General features: G+C 37.3%; 1 pseudogene; it reads left to right on the top strand.

Moving 5' to 3' along the window:
- Nucleotides 1–11,966, top strand: part of LOC138146711 (kanadaptin-like) — a 169,217-nt pseudogene extending 157,251 nt beyond the window's left edge.
- The last annotated feature ends 7,794 nt before the right edge of the window (nucleotides 11,967–19,760 follow it).

Genomic DNA, 19,760 nt, shown 5'->3' with positions numbered 1-19,760 from the left:
TTCAGGAATGGGTACAACAACCACAGTATATTCCTTCTTACGTAACTGCCCAATTTTCATTGCTATTTTAACCTGTCTGGCTGATATTTCAGTGCCTCCTAGACCTGTGATGGTAATAGGAGTTCCATGTTTAAACTTATCAGGGTTTCCATAGATAAGTGTGGCCTCAGCCCCAGTATGAATCAGTGCCCTAGTCACAGTAGTTGATCCATTCTTCCAATATATTGTTAAACCAATATGGGGTCTGCAATCTCTTCTGCATATTTCTTTTATCTGGGCTGGGGCTTGGCCTATCTCCTATTCCCCCTGAAGGTGGGGCAAACTTGGATACAAAGATTCAGATTCAGAAATACCTGCGGGGGTGGTTCCTGCTTCCCTGTTCATTCTAATGCTAAGTACCTTTTCTTGGTACAGCTTATGCAGCTCTTCAGTTGGCATACCATCTATTCTTCTAAAGTCCACCCCTGCTATTAATAGAGCAGTAAACAGTTCCCTTCTTGTAGGTCTATTTTGTCTCTGAATCCTCTGGCTGTTTACTCTTCTCTCTTCTCTGGCAATTTGTCTTTTTTCCATTCCCCTAAATTGCTTAATTGTGAAATCTTATCCAGCACCTCTGAAAGAGGGTGCCCTACTTCTCCAATTAATAGAGTCAGAATTAGGTGCTTATATGCAGCAGGAGCCGTCTTCACTATGATATTTCTATGAGGAACTCCTGGGGGGAGGGTATCATAATATGCATTTGCATCTCCAATCAGGATAGCAGTTTTCATTACCTCCTCCTTTAGTTTTCTCCTACAGTCTCTAAGTGAGTACCGGGGTCTGTCTCCCCTAGGCCACATAGATTCAGTTGGATATTGCTTTTTGCAACCTTCTGCAGCTAAAGCTAGAAGACTCGTTTTGTTATTTCCTCCTTGCATATGGTGATCCCTAAAAGCCTGGTGTACAAAAGGATTCTGACTGATACTTATGAATTTTAAACAGTCCTCATTGTCCAGTGTTATTCCTCCTGCGCCTTCATCAGTGATTCTTACTATCCAAGACACTAAAGACTCCCCCATTCTTTGGGTGAATCTACTCAATATATCAGTGATCTCCTGTTGAGTGAAATCCTCAATTATCTCCCTGGACTCTGTTTTGCCTCGGTGGTTCTCCTGTCTTCTTCTTCGTATGGGGAGAGTTTCTACATTAGGAGACTCCTCATCTAACCTTGTTCCATTCTCCTCACACATATTCTCCTGGAAGCTGTCAGGGCAACTCTGCCCAGCCTGTCCAAAAGCTGCATGCACATTCGTTCTGCTAGTTTTTTGCTTCCTTTTAGCCAAATGAACAGTAGCTTGCTCCTGGACCACATGAGTCCCTCCAATTTGCTCTTCTGAGGGCTATGACACAGAAGAATCCTCAGGCAAACCAGCTGACTTCCTAGCCATCTGAGCTCTTTCCTTCAGCAACTTATCCCTACTTTTACACATAAGGCGATAACTTGTTAGCAGCACCCAGCCTGTCCTGCACACTCCTGCCAGTTCTTTGCCTGGTTCTATGGGTATTGCTTTCAAACATCTTTCCAAATCTCCAGGTTCTCCCTCTTTTAGCCTTGGTTCCCAGTTTTCACAGGGCCCTGTGCTTTTAGCCCATTCTCTGGCTAGAGAGGAATAAGGCAAATCCTCCCATCCTGGAATAGCCATTTCTCCCTCTAAAGCCCCACTGCTTTCAAATAGAGGCCTGACATTTTGTGATCTCATCCTCATCGCCAAATGTATCAGCAATGCCACATTCACAATGCCTATGCGGATTACAGATATGCTGATATAATTATCCATCACAAAATACAGCATGCTTGCCATATGGGGGAATAAACTAGAAAATTTATTAAGATACCAAAAGACTGAGTCCCAAAACTAGAAAGTAAAAGCCATCAGAGTAGTTATGACATTGGCACAGGTAGATAAAGTAGAAAGCACCCACATTTTCAAGCCTTTAAAACAGAACAGGCTACCTCAAGCAAAGGTCCTCCTCTCCCCACTCACAGCAACCACTCAGCGTCCTGGAAGCGCGCCCCCAGCAGCTCTGGCCCCTGGCAGTCCTCAGCAGGAGTCCTTAGCAGAAATTCTGGCTAACTCAAAAAGGGCTTCGCGCTGCCGCTGCCTCTGGTGCTGCTGCCGCCGTCGCCACCGCCGCCAGCCACCGCAGGAACGCTAGTTTGGCTTCCACTTCCTCTTGCTCCACCCCTTCCTGCTACGTCAGCAAGTCCAACGGGGCATGGAAGATCTTTTAAATCCCATAACCCTTACAATTACTTAGTATAGTGAATACTCCCTTTATTCAGTAACAAATCAGAGCAAAACATTTACAGAAAATCAAGGTACAGCATTCACAACGTTACAACTTATCACAGAAAATTCAAATACAGAGTTCCCAATATGACAACTCAAAAACCTATCATTAAAATAGCCACATAGTTAATACCAAATTGGTAACATGGTTTTGAACAAAGTAAATCATTTAGTGAATCAATCACTTAGTAACTCAATCATTCAACCATAAAGTACAAAAGAACCAAGTCCTCCACCCATATGGAACGCTAAGTTACAAATCAGTCACTACTCAGTCATCAGTAACTACTCAGTCATCAGTCACTACTCAGTACCCTGTTAATAAGTAGTGGGAAATGCACAGGCCATCTACCCCTCAGTCACAAGTAAATAACAATTTCATCACTACTACCCATGGAGAGGTCTTTTCATCTTGACTAAGAACAGGCTTTCAGCTTCCATGGCTCCTCTTCCATGGTCCCAGCTTCCACCCAAATCTAGCCAACTGTCACCTGAGTTTAAATTCAGACAGATCCCAGCTCTTTTTCCAGCTCTCCATGGAGCTCCTGCTTGACACTGAAGGTCACAGTGTTCAGTCAATCTCAAATCCTTCACAGTCTCTGTTCCTGGGAAGACAAGGCTTAACAAAACCACAGACAGACAAAGTACCAACACCACAGTCATGGTTCCTCTGGAAGCTCTAGCTGGCAGCTCTGGATGGTCCTCTGAAGTCTTTAGCATCTCCTCAGCATCTCCAGCTGGCCCTCAGAAGTCTTCAGCACCATAAGCTCCATTCTCAAAATCAAAATCATTTTCTCCACAGAAGTTCCGGTGCAGCAGCAACAGCCCAGGCTTCAGATGCTCATCCCAAGAAGTTCTCATTGTCCAGCTTGTGCTCTTCCTTATATAAGGCACAGCTCCTCCCCAGAAGTTAACAAGTTGTGGGGTTCCCACATTCTGTTGAAACAAGGCTCAAAAGAAACTGAAACTGAAACAAGGTGTTAATTCAATAGCTGATACAAGGTGTTTACTTCTTTGCTTGCCATTACAATGATTCTTGTTTTTGTTATTGATATGGTCAATGCTTCTTACATATTTTTTTTCTTGATGTTGAATAAGGACTACTTTCTCACCTGGTATAAATCCCACTTGTACATAATGTATGATCTTTGTGATATATTGCTATAGTTTCCTCATTAACATTTTTTGGCATCAACTTTAAGTAGGGAAATGGGTTATTAGTTTTCCTTTTTTTTTTTGCTCTTCCTAGTTTAGGTGTCAGCACCATATATGTATCATAAAAGTAATTTATATATGATTAGGATTAATTGTTCTTCAAATGTTTTGAAGAATACACTTAAAATCCAACTGGTCCTTAAGAATATTTTTTTCTTATAGAGCTCATTTATGACTTGTTCAATTTCATTTTTCTGAGAAAAATGTTATATGGGTATTCTATTTCCTCTTCTGTTAGTCTGGGCATTTATCTCCTAGTCATTACTTTAATTTATACTTCAATTGCAATGCAAGTATTTTTTATATTGGTACTTTAATGCCCTTTTCTTTTCTTAAAAATTAAATTAATCAATATTTTCTCTATATGATTTTTTTTCTTAAAATCAGTTTATAATTTATTAGTTAAATCATGATTTTTCATTTTTTATTTTATTTATCTTTCTTTTATTTTTAGGATTTTCAGTTTGTTTTTTAATTGAGGATTTTTAAATTTGTTCTAGCTTTTTTTAGTTAAGTGGAAACTTTACTGAGATGCCCCCCACTTTTTATTGATGTAAGCATGTATGTATGTATGTATGTATGTATATACACATTTTCCCCTAAGTAAAGCTTTGACAGCATCCCAAAAATTTTACTTTGCTGTCTTTTTTGTTGCCTTAATCTTTAATGAATATTTGTGAGGCTTTTATGCCCAAATATGTGTAAAGGTGTCATGTACAGCAGATTTTTTAAAAAAGATATATTCCTTTCTGGTTACCATTTAATTTTCTCAGAAATATATCTTATTTAATTTTGCTCAACTTCTGTTCATCTTCCTATCTTCTTTATTATTTATTCTATGCTTAGATTCATCTAGTTCTGAGAGGGTAAATTATCTTCCTTTACTAATATAGTTTTACTGTCTTTTTCTTCCTTAATGTATTTAACATTTCCATTCACAATTTGGATTATATGTCTTTTGTTGCATAAATATTCAGTAATAGTACTCATTACCTATGGTACCTTTTTGCAAATTGTAGTTTCCTTGATTATCTCTTTTAATCAGGTTTATAGTTCCTTTTCTTTCCTAGAGATTTTTGCTCCCTTTGCCTTTTTACTACTTCAGTTGAATAAAATAGATTCTTTTTCTCTTCCTTATTGTAACTATGTGTATATTTCTGTTTCAAGTATGCTTCTTCTAAACAACCTATTTTTATATTCTGCTTTTTAAGCCATTCTTCTATCTGCTTGATTTTTTGGGTGAGTTTGTCCCATTCACATTTAAAGTTATGTTTGCCATCTATTTTCCTCCATCTTATTTTTAAACTTCTTTTCTTTAACCCCATCTCTCCTCAAAAACCTATTTCTGCTTCTAACCATTGACTCTCTTAAACTGCCTTCCCTCTTATTACCCCTGCCCTTTCTCTTAGATTCTTCTCCATTGAGTAAGACAGATTTCTATGCTCAACTCAGTTTGTCTATATATTCTTCCTTCTCTGAAGCAGTAAGATTTGAGCACCATCTTTTTCCTCTTATTTTCCCCTTTTTTATATATGCCTCTTTTATATTGAGATAGTTTTTCATTCTTCCTCTCCCTTGCCATTCTCCCAATATATTACTCTTTCTCTCCCTTCCATTTTTCTTTTGAGGTCATCCAAAGAAAATTTATTCACATTCATGCCCTCTCTCTAAGTAGAATCTTTCTAATTGCCCTAATGATGATAAAGTTATTAGAGATTACAGGCAACATTTTCCATCTGTGAATGTGCACAGTTTGTCCTTATTAAGTTCCTTATGATTTCTCAGTCATGTTTATCTTTTAAGCCTCTCTTGATTCTTCAGTTTAAATTTCACTTTTTTCTGTTCAACTCTAATCTTTTCATCAGAAATGCTAGAAATTCTCTATTTCATTAAATACCCATTTTTCATCTGAATATTTGTAATCTTTTCTAGATAGGTTATACTTGGCTATAATCATAGCTTCTTTACCTTCTAGAATATTATATTCCAATTTATCCAATTATAAAAAATGATTTCTTATGATAGTTTCTAAATCTTGTGTGATCCTAACTGCTGAACCTTAGTAATTGAATTTTTTCTTCTCTCTGGCTGCTTACAATATTTTCTTTTTTAACCTAGCAGCCTTAGAATTTGGCTATAATATAAGTGGGAAATTTTCATTTTGGTATTTCTTTCATTGGGGGAATCAATGGATTGAAAAAAAACCTTCTTTGCCTTCTGGTTCTAAGATGTTTAAGTAACTTTTTCTTTATACTTTCTTGAAATATGATGTGTAGGCTCTGTTTTTGATAACAGCCTTCACAGAGGCCAATAATTATAAAATGGTCTCATCATGAGCTATTTTCCATGTCAGTTGTTTGTCCCAATGAACTATTTCAAATTTTATTCTATTTCTTATTCTTCATATTTTGATATTGTTTCTTAATGTCTTATGAGGTAATTAGTTTTTACTTAATCAATTCTATTTTTTGAGGAGTTAGTTTCTTCAATTAGGCCTTTTTAAAACTCTTATGCCATTCTAAGAAAATTATATTCTTCAGTATTTATATGCTGCTTTAACCAAGTTATTTAATTTTTTGTGTTGTTCCTTTCATTTATTTTCCCAAATTTTCTATAATAATCTTATTTGATTTAAAAAAATCATTTCTTATTCTTTTTAAAATCTCTCTTTTTAAAATCACTTCTAGAAATTATTGTTCAGCTTATGTCCAATCTACTTTTTCTTCGAGTCTTCATTTGCAAATATTTTTACATTATTTCCTTTGGAGGTTATATATTGAGCTTCTCTGTTACAACATTAGCTTTTTTAACTGTTTGCTCTTTTTTTTTCTTCACCTATTTCTTGACTTTGAACTTCATGTTAAGGGACCTTGATTTTGGGTGGGGAAGGTGACAGAATAAGGCATGACAGAAGCAGAGTTCAACATTAAAAGTAATATAATAGATTGGGAAAATGAAAACAACAACAAAAAGAATGTGACCATAGAGAGTAACTATGATTACATAGAAAACCAAAATACAAAGTCAAAAAAAGGACAACAATGTGAAAATGCCTTTATGTGAAGTCTTAAAAAATGGGCACTAGTTTCACATCCAAAACAAACTCCCAGAAGAGCTCAAAAAAAGGAGTATAAAAACCAAATAAGAGTGTTGCACTACAGGCTAGCCCCCAATCCAGTGCCACTCATTTTGATCTCTTGAGTTGTCCTGTTGTGAATTATTTTTCATCCTGAGCTTCTCTTGCTTATGTCGTTTTAAAAGTTGATTTAACACATTATTTTTAAAGTTGTTCAGAGGGAATTATTGGAAGAGTTTGACTAGCATGCTCCCTTTATTCTATTTTCTTTACTTGGATTCCTGGTACATTCTAATTATTCACATGGTAGCCATTTCCTGTTTGAGAGATTGAAAATTATAATGAAAACAACATTGGATTTACACTCAACAGATTTGTGTTTGAGTCCTTGGCCCTGTGATTTACTAGGCATGTAATTATGGGCAAGTCATTTAAACTCCCTGAGCTCAAGGGTTCTCATTTGTAAACTTAGAATAACATTATTTGCCCACACTCCCATGTAGTGGTGTTGTGATGGAAGTATTTTGGGAACTGTACATTTCTCTAAAGAAATGTGATCATTATCTCTATTGTTTTGGAAGTCAGTGGAAATATCAAATTTGCTTCTCCATATTTCCTTTATTATTAGTTTTGTATTATATTCCATTAAGTATGGGGATTCTGGTTATTTTCTTTTATTTAAAAGCAAAGAAAATCAATATTTATCCTTTTTTTCATGGAGATAAGGAAGATGTTGATAGATTATTGTACATGACTTAATTTTTTAATTATTTTGAATTAAAAGTATTATTTTGAATAAAAGTATTGATAAAAAATTCCAAATTATACATTCTTCTACTCCCAGGAACTTTAGATTATTTCTGTGAATGATTTACAACCTTACAACCAGAAAATCGTGGTTAAGAGCTAGGTTTATGTAGGTATTTTTTTTTTGCTTTTTTGGAGGGCAATTAGGGTTAAGTGACTTGTCCAAGATCACACAGCTATTAAGTACTAAGTGTATGAGGCCAGATTTGAACTCAGGTCCTCCTGAATTCAGGGCTGTTGCTCTATTCACTGTACCACCTAGCCACCCCAGGAAAATTTTTTTTTAATTTGTGAAACAAAAAAAAATGCAATTTAACTGTATAATCTAGAGCATACTCTAATTTTTCTGGATGCAAATGCTCTAATGAAAATAACTTCAAGTTTTCATCACAATAACTCTAGAATTTTAGTGTGCTGAAATGAGCTATTTCCAAGAATCAGGAGACCAAAATTCTAGCCACTAAGTCTCTTTGTGACCCATAGTAAGTCACTTAATTTTATTGCTCCCCCCATTTTCTTTACAAAAATTAACAAATTGAACTTGATGAACTCAGGTTTTTGCTGTTTCTTTCGTCATGATGCTTACATCCCCTTAGCTTGTAGTTATGTGTTTGAATCAGATGTGTGCTCTTGCATGTGTATATTTTCAGATTTATGATTTAATTTGTGTAGGAAACTGCCAGTGTGGAAACTCCACAGATGGATTTTAGGTGCCCGGGATATTGAGTAATTAAGTAACTGAGCAGGGGTCACACAGTTATTGAGAGAAACAAGATATTAAGCCTAGTTTTCCTGACTTCAAAGTCAGCACTCTATTCAATATACAGTACTGTCTTTCTTAAGTAGTATATAGCTAGCTAATTCTCAAAGGCTGATAACTCCAGAGATACTAGATCTCTAAATTATAGGACTGGTATTCCAGGATGCTGATTTCATTAGTGTTGGATCTGGGAAGTAAAGGAATAAATGATATTTTAAAGAAGCGATTAAAAATTATGTGTCAGGTTTTTGAAACTTCAAATATGGAATTGAATATTTGTAGCTATACAATCGGCATTTCTCTTCCCTTCTTATCTTTGGGAAGCTGCCTTTCTTTTGCTTTCCCTTTCTTTATATATATATTACATATACTTGTGTCATTGTGTTCAATTAACTTCATCTATTTATAATTCTAAAAAGAGAATTAAGGAGTATTGTTCCATTCTGCACGACACAATGTCATACCTGACTAAAGCAAAAAAGAAAAATGATCATTTTTGTCATGAGATACTGATTTTTTTTTCTTAAAGGTGGATGGAGACCTGAAACTATTTATAACAAATTATAGTTTAATTTTCTTCAGAAATCATAATTTCAATCAGGATCAAATTATACAGCAATTTAAAAGTCAATAACTTAGAAAATTCAGAAAAGTAGCTGATGATGAAAAACATTTTAAGTTTTATAGTAAAGCTGTTTCAAAGACAGTTTTGACCTAAGCATTCTTATATAAGGCTTTAGGACAATTGTTAAAAGATCCCTAAGAATAGGACTTTGTACTAATTCATAAAAATAAAACATGAATACTCTTTTTCATCAAATGAAATTATTGTTGCTACTCAACTAAACAAATTTATGAACAGATCTTTCTACTATTTTGTATCTCTGTTCACCTGAAGAATCCTTGTTCAAGTAGAAATGATAGGAAAATCCACTCCAAAGGCAGTCAAGAATCTAATGATACTTCCAATTAAGGTTCCAAAGAACATATTTATTTGATATACCTTATAATCAACAAATTCACCAGAGGTGAATTTGCTCATTTTCTATTGTCCCAGAGGTGCATTACAAAGCCAAAGGTAGACCTTAGGCACTACTTTGGAAGACAATTTAGGTGGTCATAATTAAAAGGAAATAAATCTGCTAAGTTACTTCATAAGGTCATTCTCTCTGCGCATCTCAGAAAATAGTTCTGTAATTCTATATGTAAGACCACAAATAAATTGCATTATTTCAGAGGAAAGAATTCTAATCATTAAATTATTCCCTACCCCTTCTTTTAATGATATTACAAAAATTATGAAAATTTTCTGTAGAGAATCATAGAATTTTTTTTTTTTTACTAGCATGATCATCGGTGTTCATCTGGCAGCACCCCTTCAATTTAAGGATAACTCAAAATGTTTAAGTAATTTGTTCCATCACACAATCATTAAGTGATAGAATAAGGACAATTGCAACCCAGGTTTTTTGATTCTAGGTTGTCTTTGCATTATGTTATACTGCCTTGAAGATAATAAATGTAAAGCACTTTGCAAACTTTACATAAATGTTAAGTATCATTATTACTAGCATCATCCCTCATCGTTATTAATTGTTGCAACACCATTTTACATTAACTTTCTATTTAAAGTAATAGGTCCTTAGATGTCTGAAGAAATCCATTGTATCGAATGAAATGTTTGATACACTATTCTACTCTCCCTAGCTCTGTTTCCTTACAAAACCCTCCCTTTTCCAATACTACATTTTTTTTTCATTTTGAGACAATTCAAGAAGAGCACCTATTATTTTCACTCATCTAGAATCTTGTTCGAAGAGCATGGGCGTGAGGAGCGGAAAGAAGGAGCTGACCCTAGCCTCAGTTGGACTCTGCAGCCCCCAGATCCACCCATGAAGGAAGGAGATTCTGGGGAAATGACTCTAGGAAGAAGAAAGACAGAGAGCAACCCTGCTCCTCCTCACACCACACACATCCTCCCCTTCTCAAGTGGGAGTCGGTAGCCGGAAGTTGTTACTAAGCACGGCAACCTGTAAATACCTCCGCCAGCTCCAATCAGCCTCCCTGAGTCCCCTGGAACCGTACCCTAGAACCATACCCTGGGCCCACTTCTCTCGGGAGAAGGAGGAAGAGGAGAAGTAGGCACTGCTGGCTTGACGTCGTGAAGATAGGTTGCAATAGACCATATAGGAGGAGAACTGATCTGAGCAGGAGACAAGAAGAAGGTGAGGTTGTTGCAGCCCCTGCAGCCTTTCAGGCCAGAAGGCTCCCCAGTATCAAAGGCCTCTGTGCAACCCCAACCGCACCCCACCCCCTAAAGCCTGGAAAAGCTGAAGGGTGGGACCATCCCTGGCAGCCCATTCTGGAGGACTGGAGCAGCTGTGTGTTTGGGCACCTTCCCTGTAGAGTGAGCCTGGAGGACCTTTCCTCGTCCCACTTCCAAAAAGTGCTGCACCACCAGCTTGAGGAACCAATTTCTACCAATACAATCTGAATCCCACCTTCCTCAACAAGGTCTGAGTGTCACCCACAGCAGCAGCCATGTGGTCCGTGTCCTCAGCTCTTACCCTTCAGGTCCAGAAGATAATAAAGCAGTACAATCTGAGCTAACAGTAACTCGTTTTATACCTTTGCACAAGCAGCAGGAGATAAAGTTAGAGAACAAAATGTTGGGTGAAGACGCAGATGAAGAGGAGACAGATGCCACAGGAGAGAAGTACTAGTAGTCAGCATATTGAGCTGGGGTGTACTTGGGGAATGGGAGAAGATGCCATTGAAGAAGAATTTTAGCAAGAATGTGAAACATTTTCTATAAGAGAGCCCCCCAAAAGCCCTGAGAGTTTTTCGAAGGAGAATTAGATATTAATGTGATGAAGAGGGCTGTAGAACTTGATTTTGCAGAGATAGGTTGCCTGAAAAACAACTGGTAGCTGAGACCATTCACTTACTAAAGAAAAAGGTAGCATTAGTCCAGTGTTCTCTGGAAACCTGTCAGATTTTCGAATTCTTGGGTTTGCTCTCTCCGGAGGCAGTATCTCAAAAAAGGAAAACTAAGGACTGGGAGGAAGAAGACTATTATTACAGTGATGATGACACATTCCTTGATCAACTGTCTTGGTTGAGCAGAAGCATCTTAACAGGATCAAAAAAGCTGGGAAGTCTGACGATAAGCTAGAGACCTATGATTGACTGATTGGGAAGTTCAATAATGTAAAGAAAAAAAATTGCTGAGATTTCAGATAAGTTGAAAGTCTGAGGCAAAGTCTTGTCAGAGCCTACATCTCAGGATTCTTAGGATGCTTCATGACAGAAATCAAATCTGGGAACACATTAGATGGTGAATCTGGGGAGAGGGTAACATGATTTAAAAACCTTTGAGCTGAGGAAAAGAACAGCAGAAACTCAAAGGGCTGATTAAATTTGTGAAACCAACAGAAATTCCAGAACTTAAAAAAACTGAAAACCAGGCTAAAAAATTGGAGAACAAGACTAAAAAACTAATTTTGCTTCCTTTTTGGGGCATGAAAGGAGGAAGCAAATTTAAATTAAAACCTGGCACAGCAGTGAAATTGCACACTGTTTCCATCACTTCCCTCCATGCTTAAAGAGATTGAAGGATGAGCCTGAAGAAGAGGTGGAGGTAGAAAAAGAATGCAAAGAAGGATCCATGGAGCATAGACCTTTTAAAATGGAGACACAATCAAAAGGAAGCAATGCAGAAAACTTGTCCAACTCCAGGTCTTTCAAGACAAAACAAACCAATGGATGCCAGACATGAAACAGGGTCTCCAACTCAACCTAGCTAACAAGAGCAGAATAAAGGATGTTCAAAGGGTAAGGAAATGGTCCAAGGAGAGTCTTCAGAGTTAAAAGCAGAAAGTAGAGCAAAGAAGTAGTAAAGAAAGGGTCTCAGCAGATTGCCACAAATGCTTTTTATAATTTTTTTTCATTTTTCAAATGCTTTATTAACTTCTGATTTACATCATTCATTTCTGCCAGATTTTGAGTTGCAAATTTTCTAACTGTTTTTCCCCTACACACTGCCCCAAAATAGCAGTCCCATAGGATATCCCCTCCTCCAATCTGCTCTCTCCCATATTTTTTCCCATACCCCTTTCAACATTACCAGTAGGGCATGGTGGATCTCTATGCCCCTGTGCCTGTATATCTAGTTTCCCAATTACATGTAAAACAGTATTAATAATTATGTATATATATATATATATATATATATATACATTTGGTTTTAAAACCTCATATTCCAGATTCATTCCCTTCCTCCCTTGTCACCCACCATTACTGGGAAGATAAGCAGTTCAGTATAGGTTGTACATGTGTAGCTAAAGCAAAACAATAAGATAGTAGATATATTGTAAAAGACTGACTGTATTTCACTCCCTCCTATCCCACCTCCCACTTGTTCTATTCTCTACTTTGATCCCATGCCTTTTCAAAAGTGGGTGCTTCAAACTTCCCTCCCCCCCAGCCTGCCTTCCTTTCTATAATCCCCCCTCTCATCCCCTTCCGCCCTACTCTCTTGTAGGGTGAGATACCCAATGAGTGAATATTTCATTCCCTCCCCAAGCCAAATTCAATGAGAATAAGGTTGTCCATTCCCTTCCTATTCTTCCCCTCCATGTTAACCATTTTCCCTTGCTTCTTCTATATGAGATAGTTTATCCCAGTCTGTCTCTCCCCATCTCCTCTCATTATATTCCTCTCTTAAATCTTAATTTCACCTTTTAAGTATCATTCCTTCCTATTAAAATGGCCCTTTGCCCTCTATCTATGTATACTGGTAAACATATATGCACACATTCAAATATGTATTCATATGCCCATATACCCTCATATACACACATAAATATTTCTATTCCCTTCAATTATATTCATACTGAGAAAAGTTTCATCACTTAAAATTATTATTTTTCCATGTAAGAATGTTAATAGTTTAATTTTGATAAATTCCTTATGATTTCTTTCCCCTGTTTACCTTCTTTTGCTTCTTGTATCTGAATGTCAAATTTTCTTTTCAACTCTGTTTTTTTTTCATTAAGAATGTTGAAGTCCTCTATTCCACTGAATGACCATATTTTCCCCTGAAACATGATACTCAGTTTTGCTGGGTAGGTGATTCTTGGTTTTGATCCCAGCCCCTTTGACCTCCAGAATATCCCTTCGATCCCTCAGTGTAGAAGCTGCCAGATCCTGGGTTATCCTGATTGTGTTTCCCCAATATTCAAATTGTTTCTTCCTGGCTGCTTGTAAGATTCTCTCCTTAATCTGGGAATTCCAGAACCTAGCTATAATATTCCTAGGAGTTTTCTTTTTTGGGATCTTTTTCAGGAGGGGATCAGTGAATTCTTTCAACCTCTATTTTGCCCTCAGGTTCTAAAACATCAGGGCAGTTTTCATTGAGAATTTCCTGGAGGATGGTTTCTAGATTCTTACTCTGATCATGGCTTTCAGGTAGTTCAATATTTTTTAAATTATCTCTTCTGCATGTGTTTTCCACGTCAGTCATTTTTCCCATGAGATGACATTGCCTTCTATTCTTTCATTTGTTTGTATCTGTTTAACAGCATCTTATTTCTCATAAACTCATTAGCTTCCATTTGCTCCAATCTAATTCTGCAGCAATGATTCTCCTCAGTGAGCTTTTGAACTTCTTTTTCAATCTGGCAAATTTGGCTTTTTAAGGCATTCTTCTCCGCATTGTCTTTTTGAGCCTCTTTTGCCAATTGAGTTAGTCTGTTTTTTGAGATGTTATTTTCCTCAGTAAGGATGTTGACTCTCATTTCATAATTTTTTTGCATCGTTCTCATTTCTCTTCCCAATTTTTCCTCCACCTCTCTTATTTGCTTCTTAACGTCCTCTGTGGCCGGTTACCAGCTCGTATTTTTCTTTGAAGGTTTTGGTGCAGGAGTTCTGACTTCACTGTCTTCCTCCTGTTCCATGCTTTGCTCCTTTTTTCCCCAAAATAGGAGTCTAATGTTGGAATCTTCTGTCTGCTTTGTTTCCTTTGCCTAGTCATGTTGCCCCTTAGTCATTTGACCCCTGGGCTTTTTTCCACAGTAGGACTCTGCCACCAGACAGAGTAGCTTTCATCCCAAATGCTGGGGTTTTCTCAGCTGCTGGAGGTATTAGATGGGTGCCCTCTCTGAGGCCTCCACATGCTCTGGCAAGCTGGACACACACCTCAGGACCTCCACTCTGTACTGCAATCCAGATCCAAACAGGTAAAAGCATGAATACTGAATGCTTGGTCCCCCTACAGTCTCCAGGCCAGGAGCTGAAGCTGCCATATGGTGCTTGCTGTGCCAGGTGTCTCAGTAGCTTCTCGCCCTGGGTGCAAAAGCCAATGCACTCCCACTTACTGAGTCCCAAAGTCCAGACTGCACTGACCTCTCACTTTGTCCTTCAAATTTATGTGTTTATAATTCTGGAAATAGCCACAGCTGCTGCTGATCTGGTGTCCCTCCTGCAGGAGGCTTGTCACACTCACCCTGGGGTAAAACCTCTGGCTCATGGGGTCCTGGGCTCCCACTCCCAGAGCCCTGCACTAGCCAATTCCTGCGAGCCTGCCAGGCTGTCCTCAGCAGGAGGTTAGCTTTTCTGTGTCATTTTGTGGGTTCTGCAGCTCCAAAATTTGTTCCTAGTCCCCTTTTTACAGTGATTGAGGAAGGTGGAAGCCGGAGCCGCTCATAGGTCCTTCTTCCACTCCATCATCTTGACCCCACCCCCAAATGTTTTTTCTCAGTATCCAAAAGGTGATCAGACTACTTCGGGGGGGGGGGTATTAGTCAGAGTTGTGAAAGAAGAAACAGATTCAAAGAAAAAAATGAGAAAAACAAATTAACTGAAAAAATATGCTTTGGTCTGTATTTAAAGTCCATCGGTTCTTTGAATATGGCTAGCATTGTCTTTCATGAGTCCTTTGGACTTGTCTTACATGGTTGTGTTGCAGTCATTCATAGTTGATTGCTGCACAATGTTGCTGATACTGTGTATAATGTTCTTCTGGATCTGCTCATCTCATCCTAGATCAGTTCATACAAATCTTTCCAGGTTGTTTTTTCTGAAATCTGTCTATCATTTCTTATTGCACAATAATATTTCATTACACTCATATGCCATAGCTTGTTCCTCAGTTCCCCAATTGATGGGAAATATTTTCAACATTTTGCTACTACGAAAATGGCTGCTAAAATATTCTTGTAAATGGAGGTCTTTTCCCCCTTTTAATGGTCTCTTTAGAATATAGAGCTAGCAGTGACATTGCTGGATCAAAGGGCATGCACAATTTGATTATCCTTTGGGCATAGCTCTAAATTGCTCTCCAGAGTGGCTGGATAAGTTCACAACTTCACAAACAGTGTCCCAGAATCCCAATTTTTTCATGCCCCCTACAGCATTTATCATTTTCCCTTTTTTGTCACAACAGGTATTTTGTCCAATAGGTGTGAGGTGGCAGCTTAGAGTCATTTCAATTTGCATTTTTCTGAGTGATTGTAATGGTAATATGATTTGAATTTGAAGATTTCTTTGTGTTCACAAAGGTAGGAGGTACTTAGTAATTGATCAAGCCTCCATTTGGCAAACAGAAGATAGGAACTCTTATCTCCAGTTGCTGACATCACAGGAAGGGGTTGGCTGTAACAGGAAGTGGCTGGTGCTGTGTATATAAGAAAAGCCCCAGAGAGGCACAGTCAGAATTTCTTGGGACCAGCATCTGGTGGCAGAGCAGCTCCAGAAGAGACAATCAAGAACTGAGTCAGAATTTCCTGGGAACTTATAGTGATGGAGCTTCTTCTGAACAGTAGCCTGGATCCTGGAGCCCAGAGCCTGGAGCCTGGAGCCAGAAACCAGGAGCCAGGAGCCCAGGTGACTAAGGAAGCATAACTGGGATGCTGAAACTTTGTTTTTGGTTTGTTTAAGCCTTGAGTTCCCTAGAGCAGAAATTGTGAAGGATCTGACATGGACCAGACCCTGTGAACTTCAGTGTGGAGCAGGACCTACCCAGAGAGCTGGACAAGGAACTGGGAGCTGTCTGCCATTGAACTCAGGTGACAGTCTGGTGAATTCAGGAAGAATCTGGGACCATGGAAGGGGATCCAGGGAATCTGAGAACTGACCCCAAGTCAAGATGAAAAGACCTCTCCCTGAGTGCTGAGTAATGATGTAATTGTAGTTTACTAGTGACATAGGGGTGGAAGGTTTGTGTATGGTACTTAGTAATTGATTGCTGAATAAGTGATTGATTGAGTGAATCAAGTTGTCCCATGAGTGGAAGACTTTGAATAAGTGACTGATTGAGTTAACTTAGTTGCCACATGAGTGGAAGACTTACACTATTGTAAGTTGAGACTTTATTGTGAATTTACTTAGTGACTGATTGTTGAATAAGTGACTGATTGAGTTAAATGTGCCCCAGGAGTGGAAGACTTTGACTATTGTACTTTGAGATGATTGTTCATTGTTCTAAATATTGTGACCACTTGGGTAAAAACCATGTGGCCATTTTAATGATAACCTGTTGTGAATATTATACTGTGATTTTCTGTGATAAGTTATATTATTGTGAATGCAGTACCTTGATTTTCTGTGGATGTTTTGCTTTGATTTGTTATGGAATAAATAGAGTGTTCACTAAACTGTGTAATCAGAACCTTAAAAGCTATTTACAGTAGCAGTCCTCTGGAAAGCTGCTTGTGCATGGCATTACAGTGATTTAGAGTACTTCTTCATATGATTATAGATAACTCTGTTTTCTTCATCTGAAGGCTGCCTGTTCATATTTTTTGACCACTTATCAATTGGGGATTGACTTGTGTTCTTGTAAATTTGTCTCTCTTCTCTATATAGTTTAGAGATGAGTCCTTTATCAGAGACACTTGCTATAAAGATTATTTTCTAGCTTTCTGCTTCCCCTCTACTCTTGGTTACATTGGTTGTGTTTGTAACAAAGCTTTAAAAAATTAATAAAATTAAGTTACCTTCTTTATATTTTGTAATACTATCTATGTCTTATTTGGTCATAAATTCTTCCATTCCCCATAGATCTGACAGATAGACTATTCCCTGGTCTTCTAATTTGCTTATGGTATCATCCTTTACGTCAAAATCATGCCAAAGGTCTGTCATATCTAACTTTTCTAATATTCTATTTACCATCTTAGTTTCTTTCTTGTATATTTTTTGTTCTTGGATTTATCAAGTTCTGACAGAGGACAGTTGAGGTCCCCAATAATATAATTTTGTTGTTGATTTCTTCCTGTAACTCACTTAACATCTCCTTTAAGAATCTGGATTCTATACTACTTGGTGCATCGATGTTTGGTATTTATATTGATTCATTGTCTATGGCACGTTTTAGCAAAATGTCATATCCATCCTTATCTCTTTTAATCAGGTCTCTTTTAGCTTTTACTTTGAGATGAGGATTACTACCCCTGCTTTTATTTTTTTTAACTTCAGCTGACACATAATGGATTCTGCTACGGCCCCTTATTTTTACTATGTGTATTACTCTCTGCTTCAAATCTGTTTCTTATTAACAACATATTGTAGGATTCTGGTTTTTGATCCATTCTGTTATCTGCATTTATTTTATGGGAAAGTTAATTCCATTCACATTCACAGCTGTGATAACTACCTTTGTATTCCCTCTATCTTATTCTTCCTCCTGTCTCTCTCCTTTCACCCTTTCCCTTCTCCTTCAGTTTTGCTTTTGTCTACTATCTCCTCTTATATTAATTCAGTTCTGTCAGTCTCTCCCTACACACACACTCCTTCCCCTCTACTTGTACTCCTCCCTTTCTACTTCCCTGTTGGGTAAGATAAATTTCTATATTCAACTGATTGTATATATGATTCCCTTTTTGAGCTAATAATGGTGAGAGTAAGATTCAAGCGATCCGCATTGCCCACCCTCACATCTTCCCCCCAGTGTATTAAGTTTTTTTTGTATCTTCATGTGAAATAATTGACCACATTTTACCTCTCCCTTACTTCTTCACCCATTTTACTTGTCTTTGTCCTCCCTTCATTTTTTATGCCATTCTGTCAAATTCACCTTAGACCCATACATACTATGCATATTCCTTCTGCTTGAACTATTAGTGATACAATTTTTAAGACTTAGAATTATCACCTTTCCATGGAGAGATATAGGTAATTTAGATCAGTTGAATCCCTTATGTGTTCTTTTCCCATGCTTCTTTTGAGTCGATACTAGAGATCAATTTTTTTTTTTGGTTTAATTCTGGTCTTTCCTTATGAAGGCTTGAAATCCTTCTATTTCACTGAATAACCATTTTTTCCCTTGATGAATTGTACTTAGTTTTGCCAGGTAATTGAATCTTGGTTATAGTCCTAGCTTTGCCTTCTGTAGTGTCATGCTCTTTGACCTCCGGTTCTTTAGTGTTGCATTTGCAACGCTCTGTGTAATCCTGCTTATGAGTCACTGATATTTGAATTATTTCTTTCTGACTACTTGTAGTATTTTTTCTCCACCTGATAGTTCTGAAATTTTGCTATAATGTTCCTTGGGGTTTTTTGTGGGGATTTCTTTCCTAAAGTGATTAGTGAATTCTTTCAATGCCAATTTTGCCCTTTGGTTTCAGGACACCAGGGCAGTTTTCCATAATAATTCTTGAAAGATGTTGTCCAGATCATTCTTTTGATTATGTCTTTCAGTTAGTCTAATACTTCTGATACTGTATCTCTTGCATCTTTTTTTTCTAGATCAGATGTTTTTTCCCATGAGATATTTTACATTTTCTTCCACTTTTTTCATTCTTTTGAATTTGTTTCTTGATGTCTCATAAAGTCATTAGTTTCCAATTGCCCAATTCTAATTTTGAAAGTGTTGTTTTCTAAAATAGCTTTTCGTCTTTCTTTTCCTTTTGACCAGTTGATTGACATTAGTGGTTATAGCATAGATTTATATTACTGTGGTGTTGAATGGTTTGCCTTTGATTCAAACAGTTATTTTGTTATTGTTGAAATGATATGTATTACTACTTTTCTCAACCATTTATTGACTATGAGGGCTAAAGGACTCTTGACAACAGTAGTAAATGTGAGGATCTCCTGAATGAAATCTACCCATTTCCTTCCATTTAAGTTTGTGATATGCTAAATGTCAATGTTTAAACTTTCCATCTCCTGTTTGACCACATCAAACTTACCTTGATTCATAGATATTATATCAGAGGTTCCTATGCAATTTTTATCTTTATAGCATTGAACTTTCCTTTTTCAACCTGACACATCTGCATCTGGACTTCATTTTGGCTTTGACCCACCTGTTTCATTACTTCTGGGGTTACTTCCCTAGTAGCATATTTAATCCCTGAGGAACTCATCTTCTGGTGTTACATCTTTTAATCATTCTAATTCTGTCTATGATTTTTTTTCTGACAAAAATACTGGAATGATTTGTCATTTCCTTCTCCACTGGATCATATTTTATCTGAACTTTCCATCAAAACCTGCCTATTTTGGCATGACCAGTTGATTGACATCAGTGGTTAGAGCATAGATTTATATTACTGTGATGTTGAATGGT

This window comes from Petaurus breviceps, unplaced genomic scaffold (assembly GCF_028583685.1).
Source record: "Petaurus breviceps papuanus isolate PSGF00001 unplaced genomic scaffold, PetGlider_PUasm1.0 90769, whole genome shotgun sequence".
Classification (NCBI taxonomy): Eukaryota; Metazoa; Chordata; class Mammalia; order Diprotodontia; family Petauridae; genus Petaurus; species Petaurus breviceps.
The sequence above is the reverse complement of the archived record's forward strand: the minus strand, read 5'-3'. Positions and strand labels throughout refer to the sequence as shown.